The 13,753-nt window shown below is 35.3% G+C and overlaps 1 long non-coding RNA gene across 3 annotated transcripts; it reads left to right on the top strand.

Moving 5' to 3' along the window:
- Positions 1-62: 62 nt before the first annotated feature.
- LOC129875275 (uncharacterized) lies at positions 63-6,636 on the top strand. 3 transcript variants are annotated; one of them, XR_008763132.1, is made up of 3 exons: positions 63-288; positions 1,030-1,680; positions 6,340-6,636. It is a non-coding gene; the product is annotated as an uncharacterized LOC129875275 (long non-coding RNA). The 3 variants fall into 3 exon arrangements; XR_008763134.1 differs by lacking the exon at positions 63-288 and adding an exon at positions 305-678; XR_008763133.1 differs by lacking the exon at positions 6,340-6,636 and having other exon boundaries at positions 1,030-1,983.
- The last annotated feature ends 7,117 nt before the right edge of the window (positions 6,637-13,753 follow it).

Genomic DNA, 13,753 nt, shown 5'->3' with positions numbered 1-13,753 from the left:
CTATTTTGATTTTAATTGACTACTAGAAATTAGAAGGGTGAATTTGATCGATTTTGCAAAGAATAAGTGAAACGTGGAAGAAACAGATACAATGTCTCTTCCTCAAACTTCAGGAAACATTTGACGTTTGAATAAAATTTGATATGGTTCAGAAAACCAGTTTGGCATTATCATAATTTCTCGTGTTGTCGTTACTGCAGGGCAACAACATATATACAAATTAATTCAGAAAATAAGAGGGATTCTAAAAGATGGATGGAGAACAACTTCATGAGAAGACTCTGATGTGTAAATCCTAAATTTTATGTGCTCTTATGTCAAATTGCTAAGTAGCTAACATGTGTTTCATTCATGTCATTGCCTGATTTTACTCTGTTTTGAACTTTTCTTTTGCAATTTCATTCTTCTCCGATATTGTCTCATAACTTACGGAAGCAATATAAGAATTGCCTTGGGAAGCGCGTGCTGATGTAAAGCTAAAAGTTGAATCTGACAACTCATGGGCTTCAAAGATGATCAATTATAATTTAGTAGTTTGTTGACTATTCCACGCGCTCAAGAGCATCCATTGCTGCCTTTGATTCTTTTCAATTAAGCACAAAGTTAATCGGATTGCCTCAAATGACAGAGTTCTCCGAGGTCTTAAATTTTGGAGATCTGAGAGGGAAATGCAAACCAGTACGTTATTGTACCATTCTCCAAAATTATGAATATTCCGTCTTGAGAGTACTTTTAACCATGCCTATTATTTTCTTTACTCTTGCTGATACATTGCAGATTTTCTGTCAAATTTTTTGTACATCTTTGTAGGCCTTGATAATTTTGATCTTTTTTTCAACATTAGCACACATTTAACTAGGTATTTATGCTTGACATGGCTCATAATCAAGGATAAATGATGGAACTTCTGAAACCTCAATGTTGAAGTCATCTTTTGTCTTCGATTACGAAAAACTATAACTGAAAAAGATATGTTAAAAAAAGAAACTATAACTGAAAGTTGCTGACTTTCATATGTTATTTCTGCAGGTTTTAATAAACCCACTGTCTGTTTCATACCAGCAAGGAAAACAAGTATCACAATACTGTGAATTAACGATCAAGGAAAACAAGTATCACAATACTGTGAATTAACGATCAAGCCTAAGTTTTTGCTTTTCTTTCACTTAACACATCTCACTGCCACGTTTCAATCATAGTGTTTTCAGTTAGTTGATCTCATTTGTTTTTTACTTGTGTAAAAACATATAGTTTTCATGATTCATCTTCCTTGATTTCTAATGTAGGCTCGAATATGCAGAACAAAATGGCTAAGAAAATCTTGAGTACATCAAGCTATCATGGAACTTCTTCGTTGCTGAAGAACTTATAGCCTTGCTTCTGTCATCTTCATTTCTTTTTGATATGTTCCACAAATGTCACCTAATTTCTGAAAATTTCTCAGATATATTGCTCTTGTTTCAGGAATTTTTCAATAGGGAAGCACCATTTCTTGAGGCAATATGGTAATGCCATTATCTAGGAGCAGCAAAATCTATAAATGCATACCATTTTTTCATATGCTTCTCCCACAAAATGATCAGTTGAACATCTTTCAAAGAACTACAATCAGCCATACAGCAAATACAGTTGGTAAAGGCCTCTTAATGATGCATTCCAAAGTCAAGACAGCCAAACTCAGTAAGAAATCCTTCTCATCCTTCTCTACAATTCTTTATGATTTTGGTTGAACACATATGTTTCATTTAAATCAAACAAGTAACTGATAGTATTCCTACTTTTTTCTGAACCATGAAGCCAAAACTTTGAAAGCTAAGCTTCTATATGTCATGTATAGGTGGGTAGTGGTAGAAATTGAAGGAGTTAATGCTGCTGAACTTCTATTTTTTTTTTATTCATACCTTTTAACTCTAATAGACCTGATTTCTATAATTAGAATGGTAAATGGAGAAGATTGCTGCTTGAAAGTTGTTATTGAATGAATTTCTACTACTGAATACTCCAGATGCCTAAACCAACTATGTTGCTTCTTACATTTCTATACATGCATGGTAATTTCCTGCTTTGGGTACGTTATGTTACAAGTTCTAATTCTCATTGTGTTGTGAATCAGAAGACTAAGAGAAATACTAATTCTACCTCCTTTTACATTTGGAGTTGGTGGAAGGTGTTGAGTTGAAACGTCAAAAGGTCCATATATATTTTAACCTACAAAGTTTTAGAAATACCTGTTGTAAGAGTGACTTTTGATGTGATTATAGATGTCCACAAATGTATTTTAGGATGGATAAGATAGTTAACATATCCTGCTGGTCGACAAGCTATTCTATATATATGGCTTACATTTTTGTTTTAAGATGAGAGTTGAGATGCTCTTACTCCTTGAGCGCAAGCATGAATACCTTTTTTTTAAAAATCAGGCTGCTAACATGAATTTCTTATTCGTCAGCATAAAGTGCTCAAGTGCCATTATGCTCCCCTAGATGGTATGAGTTTCGTTATGCTATTGTTTTTGGCACTTACAGGTCTACCTTAATCAAATTAGAATGAACCACTTCATTCTTTACTTCATTTGAGGGCAAACAAAAAATTGCGTTATCAATGATTCAGTGTTAAATAAAAATCTATAAGGGAGAACTTTTGTTCATCAAGTGTGCAATGGCAAACTTTCTTGCCTTTTCTCCAACAACTGCAATAGCTACTTCTAAATTTTAAGCTTTTATTCAAAATTTAGCTTCAATGTTGAAAAATCTCAGTTTTGACTGTCTTTCATTTCCTCTTGTAAAGAAACCAATTGGGAATCTTTTGAGTTATAAAAAAAAAGTGTATCCTGGATTACAATGGGTAGATTTTACTATTTCAGTATCTATCCTAATTTCTTTTATAGTCAAAAATTATGCAATAACTGTAGTTGGAATTCTTTCATTGTTAGTAGAGTGGTACTAGAAATGGTCTTAATTCTAGAAATCAATCAGGGCTGCATCGTATAGAAAAATTGCATCAATATATTGGCTCTAACAGTAGTTGCTGGTACACCTGAAACAATGTACAGAGTTGTGTATTGAAAAATGATTTTTAGCGGCAAAAAATAGGGCTATGTTTATCATAAAAAATAGTAATTAACCTTTGTCAATTCAAGTAAGAGGTGGGGATGAAGGATAGGACTTGTCACACTCAAAACATGAACCACCTAACGCAACCGGCTGAGATGACCCGACTGGAATAGAATGAAGCTCACGACCTGAATTCCCAGAATGTAGACCCTGAGAAGCTAAATCTGAACCCTGTCCATCGTGGGCACCATAACCTGCCTCAGAACCACCCGAAACCTGAGGTGCTACCGCCATAGGTCTGATAGGTCGAGAGTGAAGATGACCTCTACTGAGATGATACCCAACTCAGGGTGAGATGCTGTCACTGCTGTACTGATGGCAAGGCTCTTACTACTACTTTTGTAAATCTCAAGGCATGCCTGCTCTGGTAGAATCGGCTGCTATCAAGGGCTCCGACGCCAAACGGAGTGGTAAAGTCAATCCCTTGACGAACCCCTGGCTCAAATCCTACTCAGTGGGGAATAATGTGGGAGTATGCCCTGCCCACTTGAGAAACCCGATAACGTACTCAGAAACTGACACGGAACCTTGTTGGAGGCCCATAAATCCTACTCTGGGTTGAGAACCATTCTCTGCACCCAAAACCACACTTGCCCGCGGTGTATCCTTGAAGAGACTTGGAATCGCCAACACTGGAACCACAGGAGGCAAGGTGGTATCTAATCCTGTTAGAGCCTGGGATACTGCTGAGCATCCCTGACCTCAAGGTCTGCGCGAAGCAGAGGTTCTCTAACCTGATCACACACCGAGATTCTGGTGATATATGCTGATTCGCCATCCGCGTCCATTGAATACCTCGTGCTATCCATGTAAGAAAGAGTGGATGCAATGAAACATTTAGAGGTTGATCGAAACAAAGGCACACGATAAGGAGTCAAGAATGAGATTTTCTAAGAATTCCCCACAGCCTTTCGAAGATGGGATGCATACTTCTCTGCAACGATCTGCAGGATTCTACTATCCATTTTTTCTCATACCAACAATACAGGTGAACCTAGAGCTCTGATACCAATCTGTTACGATCCTAAATCTCAGGTCATGATGACACCTACTACCATCACACTAGTAGGTAAGCTTAGCCCATAGTACGGAATCAGAAGCAACAGACTATCACACAGAAGATAAATATAAGGAAAGCAAGGAACAAGGTACAAAAATACAAGAAATAGATAAAATCTTAATATACATAACGTACATCCCCAAGACCTCGAGCTTCTAATTTAAAATAGGAGTACAAGGTAAATGCAAATATACACACTAGTCTCTGATTACAAGTAAAGACTGATCCTGCCAAAAACAGAAGGAGAGGGACAACTTTGCATGCCAGAAGCTCACCCCGAGCCTCCAATCCACAACTATTCCACAAGAAGCACGCGTCAACGAATGAGAACTCTTACTGTGATTTGCAGGATGTAGAATTTTAGTATGAGTACCAAACAAATTTTATTCAGTAGGCATAGGCCAACTGAGCTTCAAATACAATACAAGTATAAATGGCAGGTAGGTAAGGAATGTATAGTACAAGCAGCTAAAGAAGAGATATCGAGCAATAAAAGTAAATAGAGACAAGGAAAAAGGATAAAAGAAACAAGTAATCGAGACGAGGGAACATACCTAGAGACGCTAGCCTAACAACCTAGTCACTATACGAGTCCACTACTATAGTCAAATCTTTGGAAATGTGACAACGGTAATCACCCTAGACATCACAACAACCAAGAGGCCAAACCAACTCGACCAAATCAGGGAATACCAATATAGAGACAAGTCTAAGCCACACATATAACCAGCTATCAATTCAACACAGGAATACACAACTATAATTATACAATAACCTAACCAGACCAGATCATGCAAGAAATTCAACTAAAATCATCATAAAAGAGGCAAAGAAGGTACTTTGGGCTAAGGCGGAGATCCTTGAGTTGCCCTTTTCAGTTGTCAATTCCCTATAATTCCTTCGTTCCGAGTTTTGGTGAAATTATTGTGATGTTGTTATGGTGTATGTTGGTATATTGTTGAGTCCAAGGCCTTGGTCGAGGACCAACTGGATTTCAGGTTAGTTTCCTATGCTCTGGGAGCGTAGTTGTATTGGTAATGTATTTCTAGCTGTTTAGTTGCTATTGTTTGAGGGGACTTGTGTTGAACTTGTCAAGTGGTAACCGCTCTGTATCCGTCATCTCTTTGAAGAAGCTGAAAGGCTAGAAGCGGCGCTTTCAAAATCCCGTGACGAACCTAAACCATTGAACCATCAACTTTGATACCACTTTTTGGGTTTGAAAGAATCAGGGTGTCATGCGGAAGCTTACAATTGCAAATCATAGAGGCGATAAATCAGATGACAAAAATTATACTAAAAAGCATAATATTATTATATGATTTGACCAATGGGCCTACATATGAAAGACTATTATGATAAAAGAAATATAAAACTATTGGAGAAAATCTCCCCCTAAACAAAACGGTTTAATGACTACATTGTGAATACTATTGTGTTTTTTGTATGAGAGGAATGATTTTCAATATATAGAGTTCCAACCTTTTTTTTCCAAGGAAGAAATACCCTAAATATGGAAGAAATCTTTTCCAACAAGGAAACCTTTTCCACCAAAAAGGTAATTCTAATTATGGTAGAAAATCATATAAGGTGGAAAATTCAAGGCAAATCCTAACAGTTTTACGTTTCAATAACTAGACAAATAATTATTCTTTCTGACTTGCACTTCATATCTCTCCTTCTACTTGATTTTCCTAAAAGCAAATACACTATCATTAAGATTAATGGTATATTGAGTTCTCTTCCTCTCAATGCAGCTGCATTGCTTTGGCCAATTTATATGAGCTTAAGGAAAACAAAAATGTAGAGTGAGTTTTGTCCTATCCCTTTTTTCCTGGTGCTGACTATTAATTGAACAATCCTTGATGACTTCTGTCTGATCTAAAGACTTTTGATTTAAATTTGTTTATTCTCTAATTTATTGGTCTTTTCATTATACTTGATTATTGGCTTGATATCGTGTTGAAGTGTGTATTAGTGGACTTACTGGCGAGTTCTACTTATGCAAAAATGAGGTGAATATGAATGTAGCAGTTTGTGACTCAGTACTGTACCCTTAAAAAGTACTCTAAAATGAAAGATCATAGTTCTTCCTTTGCGCAGTACAGATAAATGTTTCATTGTAGGTAAGTCAAATCCTATACTTATACTTCTCTGTTTATGAAGCAGTTTGGAATTAACTATGACAGACAGAAGTCATCAAGGATTGCTCTTAAAGCTGTGTGTTACGGACTTAGACTTCAACTAAGACCTCCGTGCGGCACTTGACAACTTACTCACGACTCTTTCACGATCTTGCAAACTCCAATAAGCCTTTTAAAACTAGATCGCAAAGGAAACGCTAGATTAGAAGAAATACACAAGAGAGTTTTTAAAAAGGACTTGTATATTGCTTTGGAAGATTGCTTGTTGCTTGATGGATACAAATGAATGACTCCTTCTATTTATATTACTCCCTCAGGGATTAAGTGCAAATAAAAATTGCTATATAAGTCCTATATTTATAAAGAAGTCTCTATTCTAGAATTCTCTACAATATAGAGTATTCTAAGGGCTATCAAGACTCCTCTACAAGGTTTTAGATTTCTCTAGGTCTTTTTAAGAATTCTCTTGGACATTCTAGAGTCTTCTATTAACCACTCTAGATTATTCCCTCTTCTAGATGATCAAGTGGCAGGTCATGACATTCTCCCCCACCTGATGTAGCGACAATCGTGGTGCACTGCTACTGCAAAAGCTCCCGAATTTTGTTTTTATACTGCCACAAGTCTTCATACCGTTCCTATGTGGCCTTCTCCGGAGATTGTCCCTTCCAGTGGACGAGGAACATGGCATGGCCTGTTGTCCCTGTTTTTGCATGGTTTAGTCAACACTAGCCTCCGTTTCTCTTGGCGTCTTAGAGGTAAGTGTCTTGGCAACACCTTCAGCATCACGTCCTTCTCCATGCAAGTTGGCAACGCCTCTCTAGCACCATTGTTTTCGCTCGAAATTGCAATGGTGTCTACGAACATCGATACTCCCTCCTCTAGGCCCTTCATAAGTTGCATGGCCGATAGTTGGGCTGGTCCTTTCTTCTTTGTCACCTTAACTAGGGGCACCATACAAGATCCCTCTTGCTCCATAATCAAGAGTTGTTGGAGGTAAGGGTCGATCACTGTGTGGCATAGCTGGAAGAACTCTTGCCCAAGGATTATTTATAACTCTGATTTTAGTAATGGTGAACATCACTGTATTGCCGAGACATTCTGGTACAAGAATTTCAGATACAGTATTCGCTAATTATAAAATGGATGATATTCTTTTGAAGGATAATGCCATGTACACCGATCTCCTTGAAGCAATCTCAACTAAGCTACAAATCGATCAAAGTCAAAAAGCTATAGAGATCAGATACACAGTTGAAGAAATGCAACGCCAATGGAAATTCTGAACCAAATGGGAATGCATTTGTTTATGAAATTAAAATGACGTAATTCTGAATTTGGTCTCTATCCGCTATGCATTACGACAATTGATCAATGTTGGTTGTAGTTGTGATGGTGAAATTGTTTTTGAGCCAGATTCATCATATTTCAGATTCCAAATTGAAAGAGCTGTAGAAATAGCGTCAGATACATTAGCTCTTGCAGTGAGTGATAATGTTGAGGCGTTGTGCCAAATTGAAATGGATTTCGATCATGTTATTACTGACGATAATCACAGAGTTTTCCTGGTTAAGCAGATTTATAAGAATAGTAATGCAAAAGTATGCGATAAAGCATCGATTCCAATTCAGAGTAGTTAGATCTGACAAAAAAGGTTAGTCATATATTATGTAAAAATCTTGCAAACTTAAATATACTTAGAGACACTATATTTATTGAGATACATAGTCTTTTTTTATTCTTTCAACTTTTAGCTGCGACAGATGCGAATATTGTTATTTACATGTTGTAGGTATATATTATCAACATGGAGATACATTTATAGCTCTCGTATATGATGATTGTTTTAAGATATGTTGTTAGTTATGCTTTTGGTAGATACATCTAGTGTGCTGTATTAGATACATGGAAGTATACAAAATATTTTTGTATAGATACACTGTGTAGCATATTTAAATTATATGAAGCTAATCAAGTATAAAATACATGAATTCAAAATTTTCTAAAAATGTCTTGTATCTGTGTGAGCAACTACTTTCTGGAATGTTGTCCTGAGGAATGTCAGTGGATATTTAAAGCATTGTGTTTGAATGAGTCATCACTATTTCGGATTAGATGTGTCAACAATGAGCATACATGTCCATTGAAAGATGGGTGTACCCACACCGACAACCAACAATTGGTTTACTAGGTGGAATAGTTGCTCCAAAATATGAAAATTGTTGGTGAAATTATAAGATTACAAATTACAATTGAAAAATAAAATGAAGAAATTAACTTCACTTCTTGGCTGAGGCGCGGATATCTCGCTCTCTTTAAGGAGATTCAAGCCCACTGCAGTAAATCGTTTCACTGGTCCAGCAGTATTCCTCTTGACTTGTCCCCTCCAGGATACAACAGCCTTATCACAAAAAATATAACTCAACAAACTCTGGACAAGAGTTGAGTTTAAAGCTCTACACAAAGAACACCTCCCTTCAACTAATAAAAACTCTCTTATTTATATAAACTTAACTCTCTCAATTTTTTCTTCTCTTATTTTTCTATCAAAACAAAGAAGACCTCTCTATTTATAGGAGAGAAAATCATACAAAGATGAAAAATAATAGAATGCCATCATTATCATCATTTAGTGTACCATTATGATTTAGTGCACCATTATGATTTAGTGCACCACTTATTAGTGATAATTAGATTAAAAATACATAATAATATGATTTAGTGCACCACTTATTAGTGATAATTAGATTAAAAATACATAATAGAATGATTTAGTCTTGCACTAAATAAAGATGATAATGAAAGACATTTTTATACACTAAAGAAAGAATAATAAAGATGACATTAAATGTCATCAATGGACAATTGCTAAAATTGCAATTTAATAAAATGTTAAAATGATCACACTAACAATCCCCCACTCATTTTAATATTGTATAAGAGAGTTTATCAGCTGAAGGAAGATTACTATACATAATGAAGGTGTGCTCTCCATTGAACCTCCACTTAGTGAAACAATAACTTTTACTCCAGAGTCGTAGTGGTCTCAGACTTGAACTATGACTGCTTAAGGGACATAAAATATTACTGCTCACACATAGTAATCAAGGTATTGTCACGAGCTTTATAAGCTAACACATTATGGCCTTGTGCTATCCCGATTTTATGAGTGCTTTTGAGAATAAGCCTAATTCTCATAGGAAGCGGCCTACTTCCATACTCACATAGGTGAAATCTGTCGGGAGTACTCCTGTAAATTTAACACTCCACCCATACGGGCTACAGATTTTCATTAAGAGTTTTTTAAACTCAACTTCCACAATTCACTACAGGAAACAATACACTCACATCATAGGGAGGAAAAATCTCATTTTCTAACACTTACTTTCCTGTATGTATCTAAGAAAGAGTTTAACTTCTATTATGTTTCTTAATTTACTTTATGTATATGGACTAATGTTTCATTGTATTTGAAGGTTCATATACTATAGATATAGTCATATAATTTGATGTGTCTTTCCTTTTTAATGTATCTATCAATACTATAAGTAACACTCAGTTAAACAACGTAGAAAAAATAAATTCAACATATGCAAATCTTAAAAATTACCAGCATTAATCCTCAATTAAGTTGAACAACAATGTGAATACAATAGACAAAAGACAAATCATGTAATTGTAATGTATCTAAAAGTTCCCCAAATCGTTTCTTTTTTGGAAATTAGTTACAGGTACATCTATTATGGGAGAAAACATTTGTGCTTGATGATATTTTTTCACTCATGTTCTTCCGTCTCGTCTTCCTTGGCCTTTCTGGTTGCCTTCTGAAAATAGGTGGCAAAATAACTTCTTCCAACTCACTTGAAGGTATATGCCAACCTTTTCATCCGGCAGAGGACCAACTGGAATCTGATACGTATTAGCAAATTTGCAGGCTTGTAGTAGTCGGAGTAGTATGGTCCTAATTCAATTATACTCTTCCTTTTAAGACAGCAATTGCATGCGGACATGGAAGCTGACACCTCCCACAACTACATGTTTTACTAACCAAGGAAATAATGTACCGTCCTTCCACCATACAATGAGTCCGATGAAGCTCTCACCTCACATGTATTATAATGAAAGCTAAGAGTTAGATATGTCAGATACTTCATATATGTATCAGATGCATAATTACTAACTTAGATAACATTATGCTAGACAGATATAAAGTTTCATGAATCTGATACATATATCATGTAACAGATACAAGCGTGGCAGTATATCAACAATAAATAAATAAAAATTACTATAATTAAAGCATGCATACGGTCATACGAGAAGACTTTGCGTCATTTAGTACTAGAATCTCTTGAAACCTTTTTCCGAGTGTAGTCGATGTAAATGTTGCTTTTTCTCAATTTTTGCAATTTCATTCCCCAATTAATATTCTAACTTGCTCCAGAAAATCGATTATTGGTAGTTCTCTCGCGTCTACTAAACAACCATTTATACACTCGGCAATATTTGAAGTCATCATACGACCTCTATTTATCGGAGCATATAGTCTTGTCCACTTCTCGTAGCTAGCTGATACAAGATAATTCTTCACTCTATGGTCCATTTTCTCTACTTTTTCCATCAGTTCATCAAATTCTTCCTGCTTATATGCCTCTGTCATTGCATAAAACACAACACTTAATGTTTGTTCATTCTTCTTGTATTTTTTTCACACATTCCTCTTGAGATGTCGCACGCGCAAGCATAGTGAGGTACATTAGGATACACTCTACTAACACCCTTAATAATGCTTTCATTAGGATCAGGTTCAACACACATGTTGGGTCTCTCCTCAAAAACACCTTTGAACTGCTCAAAAAAACAAATCCAAGAATTATCATTCTTTGAATCAATGACTCCTAAGTAAGAGGTAGTATACATCCTAAAAATATGGAAAATATGATAAACAACGTAAATCTGGCAAATTAAATTAACTTATTAGACTAATTTATCAAATAATACCCACGCATCCTTCTATACTTAGATGAGTGTATTTGAAAAATAATTGGTAGCTAAGACAGACCATACCTGCTCCATCCAAGGCAGCATAAACAAATGTACTCCTATATGCTCTTGTTAGATGACTACCATCAACAACAATTATTGCCTACAATACTCAAATCCCTTTATAAAAGGATTCAGTGATATGAACAGATACATGACCTCATCATGTGGTGACTTATGTAGTCGTAACTGTATGTAAGAGTTTGGATACACAAAATCCAACATATACAAGTATCTAGGCATTTTAAGGTAACCATCAACTGGACCACCTCTTAACATTTCAATATCCCTCTCCTTCGAACACCATGCTTTCATATAATTAATGTCCTCTCCGAGCTCACGTTTAATATCTTCTTGAATATCCTTTGGCATATGCTTTCTTTTATGATTTTTGTTAGTGTGATCATTTTAACATTTTATTAAATTGCAATTTTAGAAATTGTCCATTGATGACATTTAATGTCATCTTTATTATTCTTTCTTTAGTGTATAAAAATGTCTTTCATTATCATCTTTATTTAGTGCAAGACTAAATCATTCCATTATGTATTTTTAATCTAATTATCACTAATAAGTGGTGCACTAAATCATATTATTATGTATTTTTAATCTAATTATCACTAATAAGTGGTGCACTAAATCATAATGGTGCACTAAATCATAATGGTACACTAAATGATGATAATGATGACATTCTATTATTTTTCATCTTTGTATGATTTTCTCTCCTATAAATAGAGAGGTCTTCTTTGTTTTGATAGAAAGATAAGAGAAGAAAAAATTGAGAGAGTTAAGTTTATATAAATAAGAGAGTTCTTATTAGTTGAAAGGAGGTGTTCTTTGTGTAGAGCTTTAAACTCAACTCTTGTCCAGAGTTTGTTGAGTTATATTTTTTGTGATAAGGCTGTTGTATCCTGGAGGGGACAAGTCAAGAGGAATACTGCTGGACCAGTGAAATGATTTACTGCAGTGGGCTTGAATCTTCTTAAAAAGAGCGAGATATCCGCGCCTCAGCCAAGAAGTGAAGTTAATTTCTTCATTTTATTTTTCAATTGTAATTTGTAATCTTATAATTTCACCAACAATTTTAAGGAGATTCATTATGGCTACAATTGAAAAATCCGCGGATATCAAGATGTGAGATCTAAACAAACCATTTCGGTTTAATGGTAATCACTTCAAGAGATGGAAGGGTAAAGTGTTTTTCTACTTAAGTCTTCTCAATGTTTCATATGTGTTAACTCAAAAAAATCCTAATAAAGTTGACATCCTCTCCATGGATAACGATGAACTAATTTCTCATCAAGAGAAAGTGGAAAAGTACAATAATGATTCCTACAAGTGTCGGTATTATATTCTTAATTGTCTATCTGATAATTTTTATGATTATTATGATAGAACTTACTCTAGTGCAAAGAAAATATGGAAAGCATTGCAGAGTAAATATGATACCGAAGAAGCTGGAGCGAAAAAATATGCTGCTAGTCGATTTTTTCGTTTCCAAATGGTGAATGACAAATCAGTGATAGACCAAGCTCAAGATTTTATAATGATCGTTGGAGAGCTCAGGTCCGAGGAAGTCAAAATTGGAGACAACCTTATTGTTTGTGGCATAATAGACAAACTTCCACCTTTATGGAAGGAGTTTCAAAAAACTATGCGCCACAAACAAAAGGAAACCTCTCTTGAGACTTTGATCATGAAAATACGCATGGAAGAGGAGGCAAGGGGCCAAGATGTACTTTTACAAAATGAAGAGAGCAACATCACAACGAAGGTAAATTTAGTTACTTCAAAATATGCTACTCCTGAATCTAACAAAAATACCTCTTTGAAGCCTAAGAAGAAAAAGTTCAAGAAAAATAATGGTAGACTTCCCAAGAAAAATAATGGTGAAAATAGCCAAGCATAAAATCAACAAGTTTATGATAAAGGACCGTGCTTTGTCTGTGGCAAGAGTGGGCATATTGCTCGATTTTGCAGATACCGGAAACATGGTCGTATACCTCAGGCAAACGTTACCGAAGAACCTTTTGTGGCAATGATTACAGACATAAACATGGTTGAAAATGTTGATGGATGGTGGGCTGATTCTGGTACAAACTGTCATGTCTGTTATGACAAAGATTGGTTTAAAAAATATACTCCTTTTGGAGAGCCCAAAACCATCATGCTCGGTGATTCTCATACTACTCAAGTGTTTGGAACGGGAGATGTCGAATTGTGTTTTACCTCTGGAAGGATATTAACTTTGAAAGATGTACTTTATACTCCTTTCATGAGAAAAAACTTGATGTCTAGTTTTCTTCTTAATAAAGCAGGCTTTAAACAAATTATTGAATCTGATCAATATGTAATTGTGAAAAAAGATATTTTTGTAGGAAAGGGGTATGCTT

Source organism: Solanum dulcamara, chromosome 11, assembly GCF_947179165.1.
Source record: "Solanum dulcamara chromosome 11, daSolDulc1.2, whole genome shotgun sequence".
Classification (NCBI taxonomy): Eukaryota; Viridiplantae; Streptophyta; class Magnoliopsida; order Solanales; family Solanaceae; genus Solanum; species Solanum dulcamara.
Note: the sequence above shows the minus strand (reverse complement) of the source record. Positions and strands in the feature narration are given on the sequence as shown.